We start from the raw sequence: 24,639 nt of genomic DNA, 5'->3' as shown, positions 1-24,639 counted from the left end.
CAACTGTCAAAATTGACTTTTTGAAACGACTTTGGATAACTTTTGTATGTCGATATCGAGCATTAGGATTGTGATACACTATGACCTGACCTAGCTTGATAGACATTTATTGACCAACATATGTTCTCTAGGTTGAGATCTACGGTTATTTGGTAATCCGAGTTTCGGTCACATTTTGGTGAACGACTTTATATGCTGCTAAGGTGAGTTTCATATGCTCCCTTTTTAATTGCTTTTGCAATCTATATTTTTGGGCTGAGAATACATGCACTTTATTTTAAACGCAATGGACACAAGTACATACTAAATTCTACATCGAGTTTGAACCGAAAATCCCTTAGCTTTGGTAACTAGTAACTGCCGGTTATAAGAACTGGTGGGTGCGAGTAGTTATATATGGATCCATAGGGCTTGACATTCCCGTCTGTTCCAGGTATAGAAAACTCTAACCTGAACTATAAAACAGACGTATGCTATTTGAGGTTAGTATACGTTGGATAAAGTGTATTGTACATGTTGGTTGCATGTTAAACAAGGGTACTTATTAAAACGTTAAAGTTTAGTTATCAGGGTGCTCTGTTATGTAGAATCTATTGATAAACGTTTATGGATGAAACAACTGAAATCTTGTTATCCACTTTTATATGCAGATTATGCGAAACACTAAAACTATGAACTCACCAACCTTTGTGTTGACACTTGTTAGCATGTTTATTCTCAGGTTCCCTAGGAGTCTTCCGCTGTTTGATTATATGTTAGACAAGCTATGTGCATGGAGTCTTACATGGCATATTTTTCAAGGAAACGTTGCATTCACCAAATCATCACCATGTATCTTATTTTGACTGCATTGTCAACGGAAGTACTATTGTAAAATATTATTTATGGTGATTGTCTATATGTAGAAATCATCAGATGTCGAAAACCTTTGATTTAAATATTCATTTATGGTATGCCTTTTCAAAAGAATGCAATGTTTACAAAACGTATCATATAGAGGTCAAATACCTCGCAATGAAATCGATGAATGACGTGTTCGTCTATATGGATTTGGAGCGATCGTCACAGTTGGTATAAGAGCTTGAGGTCATAGGGAACCAGAATTTGCATTAGTGTGTTTAACTGGTAATTGTTATGATGCATTAGTGAGTCTGGACTATGACTGTATCTGTTTTTACCGAGTTTTACTTACCATTTATCGTCAGAAATTACTTGCTTATCATTCCTAAGTCTAGACACGTCTTAATACATTTACTGCATAGATAGTTTACCGACAAAATTCATATCTTAGCATATCTGTTACTGTAAACTTTTCCTGACATTTTTCAAAAATTTCTCCGTAATTTACGGGATTTTGGTATTATAAATACATATGTAAATTATGTATTGAAGAGTATCAATCTAAATTCTATAATCTATCTTATATCAAAAATCAATTCCCTGATTATACAAGATGGATCACGTATCTAGTTCAAATTCCTTAAATTCCAACAGCTATTCCGATATGGATATTCACCTGAACTCCGAAGACAGTGTAACCGAAATGGATCAACCAATCAGCCATCATCTATTCTGGTTGAATTGGGGATGGGTTCGTAGCCTCCTCAATCATTGGAGACAAGAAGAAGGTGATCCCTTCCATCCACCACATTGCCCTCTTGGCGAAGAACCTGAAACACTTATCGACGAACCTGTTCGTAATACCATTTTCTCTCTCATTTCCAGAGTATCTAGTCATGATTATATACTATCTCACATTCTAAATATTATTCGTCTACTCGTCCGAATCGACAATCATCCCGGTGTAGTAGAAGAAGTCAACGAGCTTCGTGCTCGAGTGGTGACTTTAGAGAATATGGTACAAAGGTTACAAGCACCAGCAGCATCACCGGCATCAACAGTACCACCGACAACAACACCAACAGTACCATTACCACCACCAACAACATCCGCATTGCAAACCTCAACTTCACAATCTGTCCCACGAGCATCAACGTTATATGCACCGTAGTTACCAAGAAATACCAGCAACAATAACCGATGAAGTATTAACTCATTTCCCCTGAAGAAATTTTATGTATATATAATATATATGAATTTTGAAATCAAAATAAATCTTTTCGTACTAAGCTATTACGTGTGAATCTTAACTGGTAGGTACTACTCGGTTAGTTCATATTACTAATATGCAATGATGTACATCCTTCCTTAACAACTTAACCATTGTTAACTACAATCTCTGTTTCAACTTAATGAATTCCATTTCATAATATACCAAGTGTATTATTCAATTACATAATTGATTTTACATTTTCATTTTCGATGTACTCAAAACTTTTCAGAAAACATCATTTTTACCTTGCGAAGTTAGCAAGAGTTCCATAAGCACCAACATGATTCACTGAGGAAATATCAATAAAACTGAATAACGAAGTATTGATTACATTAGTAAAATACTCCATGAAGATTATGAAATCTTTAATGTTTTAGAGATTATTCATTTCTAATCCAGCCAAAAATTAAATGAGCTTAATATGATATTAACTCATTAAATCTGTGTTACATCTGAAGAAAATATACATACATATATTTTCATAAAGACGGTAATAAAAATTCTTTTGTACAAAGTATTAATTGTGAAATCTTTAACGGGTAGGTAATACCCGGGAAAAATATAAGTTCGCAATTAATATGTTACACTGTACATTCTTTAACTTTGATTCAAAAATTATTAACAATGCTCACAATGATATACAATCGTTTTCATACAAATTCAATTACATATTCTGATATTGACGGATCAGAATCCAAGTCATAACTCTGAACCGGTGACATCATTCTTAGATCTCTACATCTTTCAAAGCTATACTTTGACTTCAAAACTATGCAAGATCATTTAACATTGTTTTTACCGAAAATAATCTTGCAATCCCTTTTCAAAGTATTCAGTTTTACCACACTTCCAACCAGTCAACTTCGACTTTTCAGATTAGCCTTATTGTAATCCGGACATATAAGTTCTTGTTACAGGGGAACCTTTCATGTCCCACCACATTAGCAGTAAATTTACCAACAACTTCATTAATCCTTGACCTTTCGAAAAATCATAATACTCATTGAAACTCTATCATTTACACATTTGCATCTTGTAACGAGAATTGCCATACGAATTACCGGGAATTAGCAATCAGTATTTTGAAATCTTGCAGGACGTCTACGCCAACAGTTATATGTGTACATATAACGTCTACCTCCTGGACTTACATACTTCGAATGTGAAGTTTCTGAAAAACACCCCAAACTGCGAAACTAGTTCTCTGAATTTTAGAAAAATGATGATGAAGCAGCAAAAACTACAAATTACCTTAACAGTCAAAAGTTTGATGATAAAGAATAGTATGGTGGTAAAGCTGAGAAAAAGAGAAGGTTTGGAACTGGAAAACGGATTGAGCAAAGTATGAAGGAGGCTGTGGACAAATCACAAAGACTAAACTTGCCTTCAAAGAATACAAATGATTCAGTATCTACTGAAGTCATTAACGAATACCTTGCTCCTGACTCAAAATCTGTTACGAACAAATCTTCCTCATCATCCTTCAATATTAGAAATTCTAAGATATTATCATATCTTTCATTATAAATATCTTCGATATTTCTGAAGATATCTTCATAACTATCATTGTCCGAGATTATTTATCTCTTCACGCTATCTGTGTTATCATAAAAGAAACTGTTTTAGTTTCTAGATTCTGAAAAATTCGAATTTAAAATACGAATGTTTTTGAAGTAGTGTTGGGAACTGAAGCATGAATTAGTATAATATAATGACACTTGATCAACGTGATTATATTACAGTAAGTCATGCTGAGTTTCTAATGGAACGTGATAAAGGTTCACAGATTCCACCCTCATCATGTGCCATGTTACACGACTCTTACATTCTAATCTCTAAATATATCAAGAAAATATATTTCTTGATGATTCGGTCTTTTCCAGATATTCTGGTAATTTGACAAATCAAAATCGTGCCATTACAATCTCTTTCTTAGAACATTAGTTATGTTTATCCAAAACTTCATACCTACGAATTCTGGACCATTATTCGCTTGACTTAAAGTCGGGAAGAGAGAACGGAAGCATGAAGCTCCGAAATATAACGGAGAATATAAAGCCCTATAACAACCCCGAAATTACAAACCGTGTATATCAATGCGTATAGCAATATAAAGACACGAGAGAATGAAAAACACTATAACCCCAAGGTAATGGTAGAAGAAAATAACTTCCTTTGGTGGTAGATGAAAAAGAAGAATGACAGATATGAAAGTTAAAAGTATATCAAGAATCACAACTGGATGAAGCATTTCACAATCTTTTGAAGTATGAAATGAGGAAGAAGATGTAGGAGTGGTGAAAATAATGAAACGGAAGTAGTTAATTTATAGCGAAATATCAGACATAACAATCGAGGCAGATTACGCATTTAATCAAAGGAAATCATAATTTCCTTAAATTTCGAAGAATCAAATCTTATTATGAAGATTTTCTATTCCTTAAATTTCGGAAACCAATCGTTACTACGTCAAAAGATAAGACGAATCTCTATTTCACTCTATTATGATAACTTCTCTCATACGCTCTGAGTAATTGGATTGTTTTATCCATATTATTCAACGGTGATAAAACTCTAATTATCAACTCATATACGTCATGAAAACATTTTTATTGTTAGCCATGACGACCTCACTCAAATTTCGGGACGAAATTTCTTTAACGGGTAGGTACTGTGATGACCCGAAAATTTTTGACCAAATTTAAACTTAATCTTATATGATTTCAATACGATAAGCAAAGTCTGTTAAACTGAATCTCAAAATTCTTGAACTATTCAATTACCTTTCGTTTATTTACGATGATGCACGAATAATTATATGTAAATAGATACATATACTATAACTTGAAAACGTAACTAAGTGTTGGGTATATGATACTGTGCATTAATCTTATTTGATTGATTACCTGATTGATATATTTAACTACGGAGTTAAAAGATTATGCCAAACGATTCAAGTAAAAGACATTTACTGAGTCTCTTAAGGATTATGATATCATTACGGGTCTCTTTTGAGAGGTCCACGTTGATTTGAGAAATCATTCATTTTTAACGGTATTCGGAACAAATGATAAAGTGTTTGTTTAAATAACGTAACTTGGACACATACAATAATAAGGAATATTAACTGTTGGAATTAGATATATGAATAACCTGTGTTATGTATTTTAAAAACGTGTTTATTAAATATTGAATATATATATTTAAATATAATATTAACTTGGTCATAAAACAATCTGTTATTATATATATAATAACAAATAACGAGACGATGATTTATAGAAGTAAATGACCAAAATACTCGAAAGTTTAAGATATACTTTGAGTGGTATAGTTTAGGAATAATTTAAGACTATATTTTGACAAAGGTACGAGTCACGAAACGTAATGTACAAGTTTTCTCAACGTACGAAGGGACACTCGAAAAACCGGAACCGGGACATAAGTCGAGTGATGACGTACGACTTATCGGAATAAAAATTACAAGTCAACTATGCATGTGAATTTAATATAATATATAATTAATTATTTAAATTAAATATATTATATATATTATATTAAATTATGTCGACAAACAAAATTACAAAAAATATGTGAGCTGGATCTGACGGCCATGCGATCGCATGGCAAATAGGCATAAAACCCATGCGATCGCATGGGCATCAGAATCAGGCCACACCTATAAAAGCTCGAGCATTTTGGTCTCTGTCTTACACACATACATATCATACTCCATATTTATATTATTATTATTATTATTATTATTATTATTATTATTATTATTATTATTATTATTATTATTATTATTATTAAGATTAATATTATTATTAATCTTATTATTATTAATATTATTAATTAGTATTATACATAAAATACTACGACGAGGTTATGAGTGTGTCACTTTCAAAATGGTTTTAAGAGTAGGATAGAGCTAAGGAAATTATGGGTTATTACTAAGGAGGTTATGGGTATTGTTCGAGGGTTATGCTCGTAAAGTCAAACCTAGTAATTATCATCTCCGTTACATCTACGTACTCTCCTACAATATTAAGTCTCAATATTGATACGTAAGCACTCATATTTTATCTTTTATATATTAATAGTGTATCCATGTCTAGTGCTCGAATATATATTTATACATGCTTGTATGCTAAATTTCGTCGTTAAACAGTTTATAATGAATCACGAATTAAATACATATATTACTGGTAAAAGGTATATGATATACATGTTTTTGGAAAGCTGGCGAAAAATCAATAATTTTTCATTTAGATATCGAATAGTTTCGATGAACGGATTAAAAGATATGATCAACTGAATTATGATTAACGTTAATTGAAATTGCTTTTGAATTTACAATTAAGATTTAAACAACTTGTTTACGAGATTGATAAATTGGATTTTTGAACATTACCAACCGAGTAAATGAATCCTTATATAAGGTACGTCTCGTTTTGTTAAACAACTGTCAAAATTGACTTTTTGAAACGACTTTGGATAACTTTTGTATGTCGATATCGAGCATTAGGATTGTGATACACTATGACCTGACCTAGCTTGATAGACATTTATTGACCAACATATGTTCTCTAGGTTGAGATCTACGGTTATTTGGTAATCCGAGTTTCGGTCACATTTTGGTGAACGACTTTATATGCTGCTAAGGTGAGTTTCATATGCTCCCTTTTTAATTGCTTTTGCAATCTATATTTTTGGGCTGAGAATACATGCACTTTATTTTAAACGCAATGGACACAAGTACATACTAAATTCTACACCGAGTTTGAACCGAAAATCCCTTAGCTTTGGTAACTAGTAACTGCCGGTTATAAGAACTGATGGGCGCGAGTAGTTATATATGGATCCATAGGGCTTGACATCCCCGTCTGTTCCAGGTATAGAAAACTCTAACCTGAACTATAAAACAGACGTATGCTATTTGAGGTTAGTACACGTTGGATAAAGTGTATTGTACATGTTGGTTGCTTGTTAAACAAGGGTACTTATTAAAACGTTAAAGTTTAGTCCCAGGGTGCTCTGTTATGTAGAATCTATTGATAAACGTTTCTGGATGAAACAACTGAAATCTTGTTATCCACTTTTATATGCAGATTATGCGAAACACTAAAACTATGAACTCACCAACCTTTGTGTTGACACTTGTTAGCATGTTTATTCTCAGGTTCCCTAGGAGTCTTCCGCTGTTTGATTATATGTTAGACAAGCTATGTGCATGGAGTCTTACATGGCATATTTTTCAAGGAAACGTTGCATGCACCAAATCATCACCATGTATCTTATTTTGACTGCATTGTCAACGGAAGTACTATTGTATACTATTATTTATGGTGATTGTCTATATGTAGAAATCATCAGATGTCGAAAACCTTTGATTTAAATATTCATTTATGGTATGCCTTTTCAAAAGAATGCAATGTTTACAAAACGTATCATATAGAGGTCAAATACCTCGCAATGAAATCGATGAATGACGTGTTCGTCCATATGGATTTGGAGCGATCGTCACACCAGTTCAATGCGTGCCTAAGAAGGGTGGCATGACTGTCATTACAAATGAAAAAAATGAGCTTATTCCTACTAGGACTGTAACAGGATGGCGTGTGTGTATTGATTATAGAAAATTAAATGACGCCACCAGAAAAGATCACTTTCCCTTACCTTTCATTGATCAAATGTTAGAAAGATTAGCCGGAAATAGTTACTATTGTTTTCTAGATGGATTTTCCGGATATTTTCAAATTCCAATAGCACCCGAAGATCAAGAGAAAACCACATTCACGTGCCCTTATGGTACTTTTGCTTACAAACGCATGCCATTTGGACTTTGCAACGCCCCAGCAACCTTTCAAAGGTGTATGATGGCGATTTTTCATGACATGATAGAAGAATGCATGGAAGTTTTCATGCATGACTTTTCAGTCTTCGGTGATACATTTGAATCATGTCTAGTTAATCTGGAACGAATGCTTATTAGATGCGAACAATCAAATCTAGTACTTAATTGGGAGAAATGCCATTTCATGGTTAAAGAAGGCATCGTTCTTGGACATAAAATTTCAAAAGAAGGAATTGAAGTGGATAGAGCTAAAGTAGATGTAATTGCTAAACTTCCACATCCCACCAATGTTAGAGGAGTTAGGAGTTTTCTAGGGCATGCCGGTTTTTACCTACGTTTCATAAAAGATTTTTCTAAAATTGCCACTCCTATGAATAAACTCCTAAAAAAGGATGCTCCATTCATCTTTTCAGATGAGTGTATCAAATCTTTTAATATTCTTAAAGAAAAACTCACTAATGCGCCGATCATGATAACACCAAATTAGAATCTACCATTTGAACTAATGTGCGATGCAAGTGATTTTGCAATGGGAGCCGTTTTAGGACAAAGGATTGAAAAACGATTTCAACCTATATATTATGCTAGTAAGACGTTACAAGGAGCACAAACGAACTATACAACTACTGAAAAAGAACTCCTTGCTATTGTCTTTGCTTTTGACAAATTTCGATCATATCTCGTTCTAGCAAAAACGGTGGTCTATACCGACCATTCTGCTCTTAGATACCTATTTTTGAAACAAGATGCTAAACCAAGATTAATCCGTTGGATCTTACTCTTACAAGAGTTTGATATTGAAATCCGAGATAAAAGAGGAGCAGAAAATCTCGCCGCTGATCATCTTTCTCGTCTTGAAAATCCCGAATTAGAAGTTCTAAATGAATCGGCCATACAAGACAACTTTCCTGATGAATATCTATTGAAGATAGATTATAAAGAAATTCCGTGGTTTGCAGACTATGCAAACTACTTAGTTTGTGGATTCCTTGAAAAAGGATTATCGTACCAAAGACGAAAGAAATTCTTCAGTGATATAAAACACTATTTTTGGGAAGATCCACATCTGTTTAAAAGTTGTCCCGATGGAATAATACGCCGATGTGTATTTGGAGATGAAGCTAGTAAAATTTTAAACCATTGTCACACAGGACCAACAGGAGGGCATTATGGGCCTCAACTAACAGCAAGAAAAGTTTAGGATGCTGGATTCTATTGGCCTACAATTTACAAAGACGCACACCTTCTTTGCAAATCCTGTAATGCTTGTCAAAGGGCCAGAAAAATAAGTCAACGTGATGAAATGCCACAAAATGTCATCCAAGTATGTGAAGTATTTGACATTTGGGGTATTGACTTTATGGGTCCATTTCCAAAATCTCATAATAATCTATATATACTCGTAGCCATTGATTATGTATCTAAATGGGCGGAAGCACAAGCTCTCCCAACTAACAATGCACGAGTTGTAGTCAACTTTTTAAAACGTCTTTTTGCAAGGTTTGGAACACCGAAAGCTTTAATAAGTGATCGGGGTACTCATTTCTGTAATAATCAACTTGAGAAAGTTCTTAAAAGATATGGAGTAACTCATAAAATCTCCACCGCATATTGATGTGCAGCGAGGTGTATATAAAATAGTTTATATTTTACTAGGAAAATACTATTAAATACGATACAATTTTACACAAGATATTTATTTATTTATAGAATGGATATACTTAAACCTTGCTACAACACTTATAGGCAGTGTACCTAATCGTTCAGTAGTGTAGTTTTTAGTAAGTCCGGTTCGTTCCACAGGGAAATCTTTAAACAAAGCTCAACGCTATATTAGTTTACTTTTATTAAAAATACAAATATATATATAAGTAATATTATTATTATAAAGGGGGGTTTTTACCGTTTAATGACCGGTTTGTCGATTTTAAAACTTTAGTCGCAGTTAAAACCTAATGTAAAATATAAAATAAATACAAGACTTAAATTAAAGCGTAAAGTAAATAACGATAATGAAATTGCGAATAATAAAAATGCGATAAAATAAAATTGCGATAATTAAAAAGTACGATAATTAAAAGTGCGATTAAATAACAATAAATAAAAGTGCGATAATTAGAAGTGCAATTAAATATAAAATAAAGGAAATTAAATATGAAATAAAAGAATTATGCTTATTTAAACTTCCGTAATCATGATGTTTGACGTGTTGATTTTAGTTTTATGCCCATGGGTTAATTGTCCTTTGTCCTGGATTATTTAATATGTCCGTCTGGTTTTTGTCCATAACAGTCCATCAGTCATAAATATAAAGTGCGAGTGTCCTCATCAAATTATTATTATACCCGAAGTTAAATATTCCAACTAATTGGGGATTCGAATTGTAACAAGGTTTTAATACTTTGTTTAATGAATACACCAGGTTATCGACTGCGTGTAAACCAAGGTTTTACTACTTTGTTAACAATTACACCAATTACCCTTGAATGTAATTTCACCCCTGTTTTAATTATTCTAGTGGCTATTAATCCATTCCCGTATCCGGTTAAATGAACGATTATTCGTACATATAAATACCCCGCCCATCGTGTCCGATCGAGTGTATATGGTAATTTATAGGGACGCCCAATTGTAAATCTTTATATTAACATTAACAAACTTTCATTTAGTTAAACAAATATAAAGCCCATTAATAGCCCATAATCTAATTTCCACAAGTGTCGTTCTTTTGTCCAAACCCCAATTATGGTACAAAGCCCAATTACCCAATTTTAGTAATTAGCCCAACATCATGATTACTTCGTTTTAAATAAGCATAATAATAACTTAGCTACGAGACATTAATGTAAAAAGGTTGAACATAACTTACAATGATTAAAAATAGCGTAGCGTTACACGGACAGAATTTCGACTTACACCCTTACAACATTCGCTAACATACCCTTATTATTAGAATTATAATTAAAATTAAAATTAAAATATAAATTATATATATATATATCGTATATATTGAGAGATGAGAGAAATAAGATATGAAATTTGATCAGAATTCGGTTTGCTTTATAGCCAGAGTTGAATTTTGGGGCTCCGCGACTCGCGGCAAAATCCCCTTCAAACTCCGCGAGTCGCGGAGGATGTATTTACAGCTCACACCCTTGGAGTTTCTTGCTGCCGACGGTTTTAATAATATATATATAATATATATATAATTAATATAATTAATTATATATTATATTATATTTATATACATAGTTAACTTGTAATTTTTAGTCCGTTGCGTCGAGCGTTAAGAGTTGACTCTGGTCCCGGTTCCGGATTTTCGAACGTCCTCGCGTACAATTTAATATCTTGTACTTTGCGTTTTGAATCTTGTACTCTTGTGATTTCGAGACGTTTCTTATCAATAATTGGAACCTTTTTGATTGTCTTTTGTACTTTTGAGCTTTTTGGTCGTTTGCGTCTTCAATTCGTCGAATCTGTCTTTTGTCTTCACCTTTTATTATTTAAACGAATATCACTTGTAAATAGAACAATTGCAACTAAAAGCTTGTCTTTCTTGAGGAATAATGCTATGAAATATATGTTCGTTTTTAGCATTATCAAATATTCCCACACTTGAGCGTTGCTTGCCCTCAAGCAATATTATCTATTGAAATACTAGAATCACTTCTTTATTCTTCACACTTTGTACATCAGTGATTTCTATACGGCGGTATAAACAATGGTAGTAACTATATGGTTTACAGTCCCACATGACTATAAAAATTTAGATCCATTAAGGAAATTGGATCTTTATGAAAACATTTGATCTTTTGAAATCTAGTTTTTACCCTAGATAAGTTTTCCGGAATAACCCTTTACCGGTGTTTGCAAAATATTTTTGTGGGTTTGGTGGGTTTCAGATTTGAAAATTTTAGCTCAAAACTTGCGGTTTTGTGTCACCCACTTGCTAACCTTGTATTTGGAAAGCAACACGTCCAGTTTACTTGTCCCGTATATTACCTTTCGGCAAACTACCGTCCGGTTATAAAGGAAAGCGTTGAACAAGCAACTGTTAAGGCAATGTCCCGTGACATGCTTTTAATTATGGTCTATAACGTGTCGGACGCAATTACTATCCTTGGTAGGAGCAATAGTAAAGCTCATCCTTATAATTTTTCGGTCTGGCACAAGGTCCTGTCTTTGACCATTATGCAACCACCGTTCTTACGGTTGACACCCGATTTAGTTCAGGTGACCTAATGAATTCCAGGTGAATTCCTAGGATTTTACGTTCAATGGTAATGAACGCATTGAAAATAGGGTTTTCAGAAAACAAATCGGTTTATAATTTTGATCAAAATATTTTCTCGTTCAAGCTCGAGTTTAGATATCATTGAATTCCATGAGTTTGAATTCTCAATCTTTAAGGTCAATCTCTAGGATTGAGTAATATCAGTCTTAAAAGCTGATTTTTAATCTTTAAGGAGATTATCCTTTCTGGGGATCTGATTCATTAGTCTTATCCAGCTAATTTGCATGGTGCCCCCCATTGTACGAGATAAATCCTTCTCATGGTTAGGATAAATCTGACCACTTGGCGACCCTGTTTAATGCTGAGGTCCGTGGATTTCCTGCTGATTTTAGTGATGACTTTTCTAGATTTTTCGTCAACCTACAGCTGGTCTGGACGACAACTTCATGACCTAAATCAAGAAGCGCGTTTCTTTTTCGGAAGACTTTACTTCCTTTTAATGATGGAATTGATTCATCGTGTAGATCCATCTCTTCTTTTCTTTCATCGGGTAAAACAGTTTAGTTTAGTCCAAAGCAAAAGCATTTTCAGTTATTTGTTACAGATATATGTGACATATGTTTAAAATAACTTGGTAAATTTTCCCACACTTGGCTTTTTATTTTTCTTTTTATCGTCCTCTATTCCATTTTAAATGAATTTTGACATTTTAATTTGTTTCTTAATTTATGTCCTTTCCGAGGTAACAATAATTTCGGTGTTAAAACCTAGTTTTATCGTTCATAAATATGTATAAACATGATTTTGAATTCATTTAATTGAAAATTTTAAAAAATTTTACTAGAATTGGGTAGTCAGTATATAAGACTAGGGCTGTTCTTTTTTATCAGAGAGCACTAGATTCTAATACAACTACTGCTTTACTAGTATTTTTAATGGTAACCAAGTGTATAAAGTAAAAAATGTTAAAATCCGAAAGAATTTAACCCCTTCCCACACTTAAGATCTTGCAATGCCCTCATTTGCAAGAAATTAGTAACAATTTAAATTATTGAGGGTGATTTGTGTGAAAATGATTAAATTTTTACCAAAGTTTCCAAATATATTGGCGTTTGTTTGCTGAATGATAAATGGTGCACATCATTTGTTCATTCCGTCTTGTTGTTATTTCACATATATTTTGCATCTTGTCGTCAAAATTAGTTGCTTTTGCTGAACTTAATGCCAGTCTTTGAAAATGCGTTGTTTTACCCTGTTGTGTACATAAGATAAACTGCAAACATATATACATATTTTTGAAGTTTGGTATATTACCCCACATTCAAAAATTATTAAAATCTAAGAATAAAAGTTAGATAATTATAAAAATGATTACAATATTAACAAAAATATTAAATGTATCAATAATTACAAATTACAAAAAAAAAAAAAAAAAATAATAAGTAAACTAAGGATGATATTGGTACCAATAGGGGTTCCAGGCATAACCATAAGTGCTATAGAATGCTTCGGCAAGGTCATACGTAGGATATGGTGGCTGCATCTCTATCGACCAAGGAGGGAAGACGGGTTTCGGTGTAGGAATATAGTTTCTACCTATATGTTGGCAATGCGCTATGATCTGGTTCTGATGAACTTGCCAATCTTCAAATGCTCTCTGTCTAGCATTTTCGTATTCCTGAGAAGCTATAAACCTATGCATTTCTTGCATCTCATTCCCCCCTCCTACATTACCTTGCTCCTGGTTTCTCTCCACCTGTGGATGTCTACCATGGTATCGTACTGCGGCATTATTTCGCCTCTTCAAAACTTTCGCACCATGGTATACATTTAAACCTATAGTATCGCGGAGTTCCGGCTCTTCTAGTAATAATCCCCCCCGAATTATATCCACACCGAGATATTCACCAATCAAAGTAATAAAAATACCACCTCCTATTATGCTATGTGGTCGCATCCCCCGAACCATAGCTGATAAATAATAACCCACACAATATGGTATACTTACAGCGCTCTGTGGGTCTCGAATACACATATGGTAAAACAAATCTTGTTCATTTACCTTTTCTTTGTTTTTACCCCTTTGTGTAATCGAATTAGCTAAAAACCTATGTATCACTCTTAATTCGGCTCTATCTATATCCAAATAAGAGTAGTTTCCCCCTTTGAAACGGTGATGGCTTGTCATTTGACTCCACACACCGTGTGTATCAAAATTCTCATCTATCTTTCTACCGTTTAGTATCAATCCTCTACAATCGGCAGACGCTAACTCCTCAGGCGTATATATACGTAAAGCCTGAGCCATGTCCAGTAAAGACATGTGGCGCATCGAACCGCCTAACAAAAATCTAATAAAAGAACGATCGGTTAAACTAGCTACCCGATCATTCAACTCTATACTACATAACAACTCTTCACACCATACTTTATATACAGGTCTGCGTATGGTGAATAAACATATCCAGTCATTAAAAGAAGAATTACCATACCTCTGTACAAGTAATTCCCTAATTGGCCCGGCCAATTCTACAGCTTCTAAGGGTCCCCATTCTATGACCCTCGGTACCTCAACAACCTTGGAATGAAGAGTATGCAAACCCCGTTGATATTTTGGATAATCTATCCAAAGTCTGTCAAATCTCAGGTTCGGGTGCAACTCTTCCAAATGCATATCGGAAAAGGTCATGACTGGATGAGGTACATCCTGCTTGTAGTAGTTATCTACCTCCTGTTGTTCCAAATTCTCAGCAGGAGCATTGCGGGCTTGGGATGAAGATTCACCCCTTTCATTCTGCAAAACACATCAAACACAAATTTTGTGCATCCAAATATGCATTAGTGTCAGCAAAATCATCAATCAAAATAATTACAATGACATTATCAATTTATATCAAACTTAAGCTTATTTTCACATTTTTATCAAATCTACACTTTTTCAAATAAGCATATACGAAAATTTTCGCCAAGTTCATAAGCATTCAACTCAAATAACATGTCAAAATAATCATTACTAACAATCAAATAAGTCTCAAATGGCATTATCTTTCAAAAATCAAGTTCATGAATTTTAGACTTGAAAAAGTCCACTTTAATTCTCAAAATCATGTTTCGGCTCAAAGTTTGGATCATTTAACAACCTAGACATGTTACACTACTCAATTTAGCAACAATTCATGACAAAAATTGGCCATAACCTGTTTATATCAAAAAGCCCCAAATTGCTCAAGAACACAAACCCTAGATTATTCAAAATTTGAAGTTTAAGGCTTCTAATCATGTTAAACAGCATCAATCTAGGTTATACAAGCATAATATATAAACAATTTAAGTCTAATTACACTAAAAAGCATCAAAATCAAATTGGGGAAAAAATAGCTCAAGAACACCTAATTTTGAATTAAATGGTGTTTAGGTGTAGAAATTTACCGTTTTTCTTGAGTAATTCTTAGATATCATCCTTCTCAACATGATTTTAGCAAAAAATTTGGTGATTAACGGTTAAAAATTGGGATTTTTGGGGGTGTTTTTCGAGTTTTTTCGGGTGCAGTTTCGCTGTTATTTTGGGGTGTGTTTTTGTGTTTTTGACTGATCAGTTCGGGTGTTTGTTATTTTTTTTTTCTGGGTTTTGATCCCTCCGCGAGTCGGGGAGGTTTTGTACTTCAAACTCCGCGAGTCGCGGAGTTTGCTCTTTTTTTTTTTTTTTTTTTTTATATAATCTTTAACTTCTAAAACAATTAAGTATTTAATTTTAAAATTTTGTTTCCCTTGTTCTTTAGGACGAGGTCGTTTCGGATCGATGTCCTAGTCCGTCCCTCGACAAAATTTTAAAATTTGTCTTTTTGTAGCGATTGTTTTAAAAGCTAAGATTTTTGGGTTTTTTTTTTTGTTTTTGTTTTTGGCATACTTTAAATCAATAAGATTAAAAATAATGATAATAAAAGTTCTCGTCCCTCCCTCGGGTAAAGCAATTTCGGTTCAAAGACCTAGTCTTCAACTTACGACGAATTTTAAAAATCATATTCTTAACTTAATGAGATAAAGTAAATTTTTGTTTTTAAATTCACACAACTTAAATATAAAATTCAAAATTAAAAATTAATAATTAAAAATTCACACCAAACTTAAAATTTGAAATGCATAAAATTAAAATTTCATATTTTAAAAATTAAAAATTCACACCAAACTTAATTTAAAAATTCATATTATAAATTCATACCAAACTTATATTAATTTTTCAAATATTTACAATTTTAAATATATTGTTTTTATAAAGTTTACAATATTAATTTAAGATTTAAATATTAATTTTAAAAACATGGTAAAAATAAAATTAAAAATCTTTTTGTCTTTTTATCCCACTTTAATCAATCAAATATTATCAAAAATATGCGCCCCTCTTTTCGGTAAAGTAATTTCGGTTCCAAGACCTAATTTAACTCATGACGAATTTTTGAAATATTTTGGGTTGATTGTTTAAAGATATTTATACCTTAAGAATAAACGTTAAATTTCGCAGTGATGTAATAAATTTTTGAATGATATCAATAATTTCGGTCGCCAAACCTAATTTTATTCAATACCAATTTAATACTTTTTAGCGAACAAATTAGCGTTTATTATCAAAAGGTTAAAATTAAAAATAAAAATAAAAACTGTACAGACATACCTGTGAAATAGATTTCTTAGTTATATGATCTATTATATTCATAAGATAGTCGGTTTAATTGATTTTCCATGGCTACATAGGCGTAACCTCGAGCATTCAGTGTCTTTTCTTCTAAACATATGAACGGTCCGTCTCTGCATAAAGTAACAAATTCGGTATTTGAATAGGTTTGATTATTTGAACATTTACCTCCATGTGACCATTTTCCGCATTTGTGACATCGTTCTAGGTGTCGTGCTCTTCTTTTCGCTGCGGATTTTGATTTTCCTTTACCAAATTGTAACTTATTATCTTCGCATCTGGATTTTTTTCTAACTCCGTCCATTCTTTCTCTGATTACTGATACTAATTCGCTTGGTAGTATGTCATTATTACGTTTAGTGATCAAAGCGTGTAGCATTAGACCATGGTTTAGTTCACAGGCAGTCTTCATTTCGTAAAAACCTAAAAAAAATAAAAATTCAGAATGGGGGGAGAAGACTAGTTCTTTAGGGTCTGCTAGGGAAAGACCATTCGGGTTCCATTTTCGAGAACTACATGAAAACAGACAATCTAACTCTAACAGAAATACATATTATCCTTTAAAGACTTGATTCTCCCCACACTTAGTTAGCTGTGGTGTCGAAATTGTGATTAACTTCGTTGTCGACTTCCATCGGACCATGTATGTAATGTTTAACTCTGTGACCATTAACTTTAAATTCAATCCCATTTGAATTTATTAATTCTATCGTTCCGTATGGGAAAACTCTTTTGACTATGAATGGTCCAGACCATCTTGATTTCAATTTTCCAGGAAATAGCTTGAATCGTGAATTGAAAAGAAGAACTCTGTCTCCTTCTTTAAATTCTTTTGAACTTCTGATTCTTTTATCATGCCATTTCTTCGTTCTTTCTTTATAGATTAACGAATTTTCGTATGCTTCATGTCTTAATTCTTCTAATTCGTTTAGTTGACTTAATCGTAGACGTCCGGCTTCATGTAAATCAAGATTACATGTCTTCAAAGCCCAAAATGCTTTGTGTTCAATTTCTACTGGAAGATGACATGCTTTTCCATAAACAAGTCTAAAAGGTGTGGTTCCAATTGGAGTTTTGTAGGCTGTTCTAAAAGCCCAGAGTGCATCCTCCAATTTAATGGACCATTCCTTCGAATTTGATCCTACGGTTTTCTCTAGAATACGTTTTAAAGCTCGGTTGGTATTTTCAACTTGTCCACTTGTTTGTGGATGATATGCGGTGGAGATTTTATGAGTTACTCCATATCTTTTAAGAACTTTCTCAAGTTGATTATTACAAAAATGAGTACCCCGATCACTTATTAAAGCTTTCGGTGTTCCAAACCTTACAAAAAGACGTTTTAAAAAGTTGACTACAACTCGTGCATCATTAGTTGGGAGAGCTTGTGCTTCCGCCCATTTAGATACATAATCAATGGCTACAAGTATATATAGATTATTATGAGATTTTGGAAATGGACCCATAAAGTCAATACCCCAAATGTCAAATACTTCACATACTTGGATGACATTTTGTGGCATTTCATCACGTTGACTTATTTTTCCGGCCCTTTGACATGCATCACAGGATTTGCAAAGAAGGTGTGCGTCTTTGTAAATTGTAGGCCAATAGAATCCAGCTTCATAAACTTTTCTTGCTGTTAGTTGAGGCCCATAATGCCCTCCTGTTGGTCCTGTGTGACAATGGTTTAATATTTTACTAGCTTCATCTCCAAATACACATCGACGTATTATTCCATCGGGACAACTTTTAAACAGATGTGGATCTTCCCAGAAATAGTGTTTTATATCACTGAAGAAATTCTTTCGTCTTTGGTACGATAATCCTTTTTCAAGGAATCCACAAACTAAGTAGTTTGCATAGTCTGCAAACCATGGGATTTCTTTATAATCTATCTTCAATAGATATTCATCAGGAAAGTTGTCTTGTATGGCTGATTCATTTAGAACTTCTAATTCGGGATTTTCAAGACGAGAAAGATGATCAGCAGCGAGATTTTCTGCTCCTCTTTTATCTCGGATTTCAATATCAAACTCTTGTAAGAGTAAGATCCAACGGATTAATCTTGGTTTAGCATCTTGTTTTGAAAATAGGTATCTAAGAGCAGAATGGTCGGTATAGACCACCGTTTTTGCTAGAACGAGATATGATCGAAATTTGTCAAAAGCAAAGACAATAGCAAGGAGTTCTTTTTCAGTAGTTGTATAGTTTGTTTGTGCTCCTTGTAATGTCTTACTAGCATAATATATAGGTTGAAATCGTTTTTCAATCCTTTGTCCTAAAACGGCTCCCATTGCAAAATCACTTGCATCGCACATTAGTTCAAATGGTAGATTCCAATTTGGTGTTATCATGATTGGTGCATTAGTGAGTTTTTCTTTAAGAATATTAAAAGATTTGATACACTCATCTGAAAAGATGAATGGCGCATCCTTTTCTAGGAGTTTATTCATAGGAGTGGCAATTTTAGAAAAATCTTTTATGAAACGTCGGTAAAAACCGGCATGCCCTAGAAAACTCCTAACTCCTCTAACATTGGTGGGATGTGGAAGTTTAGCAATTACATCTACTTTAGCTCTATCCACTTCAATTCCTTCTTTTGAAATTTTATGTCCAAGAACGATGCCTTCTTTAACCATGAAATGGCATTTCTCCCAATTAAGTACTAGATTTGATTTTTCGCATCTAATTAGCATTCGTTCCAGATTAACTAGACATGATTTAAATGTATCACCGAAGACTGAAAAGTCATCCATGAATACTTCCATGCATTCTTCTATCATGTCATGAAAAATCGCCATCATACACCTTTGAAAGGTTGCAGGGGCGTTACAAAGTCCAAATGGCATGCGTTTGTAAGCAAAAGTACCATAAGGGCACGTGAATGTGGTTTTCTCTTGGTCCTCGGGTGCTATTGGAATTTGAAAATATCCGGAAAATCCATCTAGAAAACAATAGTAACTATTTCCGGCTAATCTTTCCAACATTTGATCTATGAAAGGTAAGGGAAAGTGATCTTTTCTGGTGGCGTCATTTAATTTTCTATAATCAATACATACACGCCATCCTGTTACAGTCCTAGTAGGAATAAGCTCATTTTTCTCATTTGTGATAACAGTCATGCCACCCTTCTTAGGTACGCATTGAACTGGGCTTACCCATGGACTATCAGAGATTGGATAAATTAAACCTGCATCTAGCAGTTTAATAATCTCTTTCTTAACTACATCTTGCATATTAGGATTTAGTCTTCGTTGGCGTTGCACATACGTTTTATGACCTTCTTCCATAAGGATTTTATGTGTGCAATACGAAGGACTTATTCCTTTAATATCATGAATCTTCCATGCAATGGCTGGTTTATGAGCTTTCAACACAGAAATGAGTTGTGATTTCTCATTTTCAGTAAGAGAAGACGATATTATTACAGGTAATTCAGATTCACCATGTAAATAAGCGTATTCCAAATGGTTTGGAAGTGGCTTTAACTCTAATTTCGGAGGTTCTTCTATCGATGATTTATATCGATATCTGTCTTCTTCTTTTAGCATTTGAATTTCTTCTGTTGTTGGTTCATATCCATTAGCTATAAGTGTAGCTAACATTTCAGCTTCATCAATTGGTTCATTACCTTCTCCTAAAGAACATTCTCCTGTTCCTTGTAATTCTGGAAATTCTTCTAATAATTCTGCATGTGCATCTATAGTTTGAATATAATAACATGTATCATCTGCAGATTGTGGTTGTTGCATTGCTCTATCAACTGAAAAGGTAACACTCTCATCCTCTATACTTAGGGTCAGTTTCTTACCGAACACGTCTATCATTGCTTTAGCCGTGTTTAAGAATGGTCTTCCTAATATGAGAGGAACTTGAGAATCTTCTTCCATGTCTAAAACAACAAAATCTACTGGAAATACTAAAGTACCAACTTTAACTAGCATGTTCTCCATTATCCCTCTAGGATATTTTATTGATCTATCGGCTAGTTGTATGCTTATTCTGGTTGGTTTCAATTCTCCAAGGTCTAGTTTAGTGTATAGTGAATACGGCATTAGATTTATACTAGCACCTAAGTCTGCCAATGCTTCTATTGAACTAAGACTACCCAGAAAACATGGAATTGTGAAACTTCCTGGATCAGATAGTTTTTCTGGTATCTTATTCAACAGCACTGCTGAACAATTAGCATTCATAGTAACAGCCGAGAGTTCTTCCATTTTCTTTCTATTTGAGATTAGATCTTTCAAGAATTTAGCATATCTTGGCATTCCTGAAATCACATCAATGAAAGGAAGATTTACATTTATCTGTTTAAACATATCCAAGAATTTGGATTGCTCGGCTTCAAGTTTTTCTTTCTTCATTTTACTCGGGTAAGGAAGTGGTGGTTGGTATGGTTTAACATAAGGTTTATCCTTAACTGTGTTATCTTCATTAACCTTTTCAACTACCGGTTCTTTTTCCTTTTCTTGATCAGGTTGTGGTTCTTGTGGAGTAGGAATAGTTTCATCAGAAGTTACAGGTATTTCAGGTGATTTAAGTGTTGTACCACTTCTTGTGGTAATAGCTTTAGCTGTTTCATTCCGGGGGTTAGCATTTGTATCGCTAGGTAGACTTCCCGGTTTTCTTTCACCTATTAACCTTGCTAGGTTACTTACTTCTTGTTCCAGATTTTGAATAGAAGCTTGTTGATTTCTAAATGCTTGAGCATTTTGTTCATTGGTTTGTTTCTGAGATGTGAAAAACTGCGTTTGAGTTTCAACTAGCTTTGTCATCATATCTTCTAAATTTGGCTTTTTATCATCGGTTTGTTGTGGTGGTTTGTTTTGAAAATTCGGTCTTTGCTGATTGTAAGTATTATTGGATACTTGTTGATTGCTAGGACCTTGTTGGTTGTTGTATGGAATATTTCGGTTATAATTCTGGTTTTGATTGTAAATCGGTCTTGGCGGTTGATAATTATTCTGATAATTATTTCCAGGCCTTTGGTTTATGTATGAAATATTCTCTCTTTGTTCCATTGTTAATTCAATACTGAGACAATCTTTTGTCAAATGTGGTCCTCCACACTGCTCACAACTAATTCGTATTGAGTGAATATCTTTAGTCATCTTTTCCATTCGTCGTTCCACAGCATCTATCTTTGCGGAAATGGAATCTAAGTCATGGCTAGAATCGGCTCTAGCTGCTTTAGATGATCTAATGATATCTTTTTCTTGGTGCCACTCATGTGAGTGGGAAGCAGTGTTATCAATAATTTTGTAAGCATCAGTTTCGGTTTTCTTCATAATAGAACCACCAGCTGCTATATCTATGTCTTTTCTTGTAGTGATGTCGCATCCTCGGTAGAATATTTGTACTATTTGACAAGTGTCTAAACCATGTTGCGGACATCCTCTTAATAACTTTCCATATCTTGTCCACGCCTCATATAGAGTTTTATTTGGCTTCTGTGTGAACGTAACAATTTCTGCTTGAAGTCTTACGGCTTTAGATGCAGGAAAGAATTGTTTAAGAAATTTGTCAATTAAAACATCCCATGTATCAATCGCCCCTTCAGGTAACGATTCCAACCAATCTTTGGCTTCTCCCTTTAAAGTCCAGGGAAATAACATGAGATATATCTGTTCATCCTCCACTTCTCGTATTTTAAATAGTGTGCAGATCCTATTAAAGGTACGTAGATGTTCATTTGGATCTTCCTTCGGCGCACCACTAAATTGGCATTGATTAGTCACCATGTGTAAAATTTGTCCTTTGATTTCATAATCTGGCGCATTAATGTCTGGATGAGTAATTGCGTGACCTTGGCCAGTGCGTTTAGCTCTCATTCGGTCTTCCATACTTAAAGGTTCCAGATTCTCCATAATTGAATTTGTTGAATCGGTATCACTAGATGATTCTGATTTAATGGTTCGTTCCTCAACAATCTCTGTTTGAATGATTGGTGGTTCCGGAGGAAAGTTTAATGGTTCAGGATCTATGAACCGTTCCTGAATATTTTCTGGATTCTCAATTGTGAGGTTGGGTTCAAAAAATGGATTATCGGAAATTTGAACTGAAGTACTTGGTCGACTGGATGACGATTCTAAAGAAAAATCAATGGCGGTTATATTTGCTAAATGTCTTGATCTAGTTACAGGTGGTGAACGTACAAAAGGTGATGAACGTCTTGCTCGGTGCATTCACTGAATATCCTATTAGTTTTTAAAAGGAAAGAAAAATTATAATAAGTTATCCAATCAATAGACTTTTCTGATTTTGCCCACGTTTCGAATAGCCAAAAGATGCAGCAGAGGGGCAGGATTCGTTTGGTCTCAATATAATTGAGGACTGTTTGGCTCCAATAACCCGGTCCACGTACAAATCCAACTATTACTACGAACCAGAAAATTTTGATGTCTATCAATTTAACCACTCAAAATAAATTTTCGTAATTTTAAGAAATTTAGATAAGAAGTAGAAAAAAAATTCTAAGTCCTAAAACTAGAATAGCGAGAAATAAGAGAGAAAAAGAGTTCGTCGCAAAAGGTTGAAAAAGAAAAAAAATGGTTGAAAAATAAAAGGTGACGGAAAAATAAAAGAAACTTATAAAAACTTAAAAATACTTAACTAACCTAACCTTATTACTACAACTAACTTAAAATTATAATCGCAAATTGAAATTACTAATTGGAATGATAATTGATACATAGTAAAAGGTGTCTAAAAATATTAAAGCTTACAGGAAAAAACTAAATCCCAAATAGAAATAACTTAAAAAGAAACTAAAACTTAAAAAGGCGTCGCAAAATTCTAAAGTACCTAATACTTAATCTAAGGAATAAGCACTTAAGAGAGTTTACGGCAAAGCCTAAAAATCTAGGAGTAAAAATAACTATAGCAAAAACTAAGTTTAAAATTAAATATGAGCTAAAAATACAAATATTACGCTACAACGATTAAAAAGGGACAAAATATAAAAATATACAAAAAGTTGTAAAAAGTACAATTTTTATAAAAATATTATTTTTATATTATTTATTTTATTAAACTATTAATTTTACAATTTTAATAAAACTAATTAAACAAAATACATAAATTAAATAAAAAGTAAAAATAAAACTAAAACTAATAATAATAATAATAATAATTAGGGTAAAATAATAATAATTAATAATTACCGTAATTAATGCTCGATTAGGGCTTCCTGTTCGCGTGTCAGAGAAGCTCCGCTAGTCGCGGCAATTAATGAAGAAAACCCCGCGAGTCGCGGGGTTCAGAAATTCAGTTGACAGCTTTGAAATTTTTACGCGTTTTTATATTTTTTTTTTATTCTGTTTTCTGTTTTTAAATAAATAAAAGATTTTAAAATAAAACTTATATTTTTATAAACTAAAATAAAGATAAAGAAACTTATAAAACTTAAATATTTAACAAAATCTTAAAAATACTTATATTTTTGTTTTTTTTCTTTTTATATTTTTGAATAATTAAAACGTATTTTTAAAAAAAGCGAATTTTAATAAAAGTAAACTAAAAATCTTTTTTTTTTATATTAGCGTTGCGCTTCCGGCTTTTAAAAGAGTTCCCCGGCAGCGGCGCCAAAAATACTTGATGTGCAGCGAGGTGTATATAAAATAGTTTATATTTTACTAGGAAAATACTATTAAATACGATACAATTTTACACAAGATATTTATTTATTTATAGAATGGATATACTTAAACCTTGCTACAACACTTATAGGCAGTGTACCTAAT

The sequence above is a fragment of the Rutidosis leptorrhynchoides genome, chromosome 8 (assembly GCF_046630445.1).
Source record: "Rutidosis leptorrhynchoides isolate AG116_Rl617_1_P2 chromosome 8, CSIRO_AGI_Rlap_v1, whole genome shotgun sequence".
In the NCBI taxonomy this organism is placed as follows: domain Eukaryota; kingdom Viridiplantae; phylum Streptophyta; class Magnoliopsida; order Asterales; family Asteraceae; genus Rutidosis; species Rutidosis leptorrhynchoides.
Note: the sequence above shows the minus strand (reverse complement) of the source record.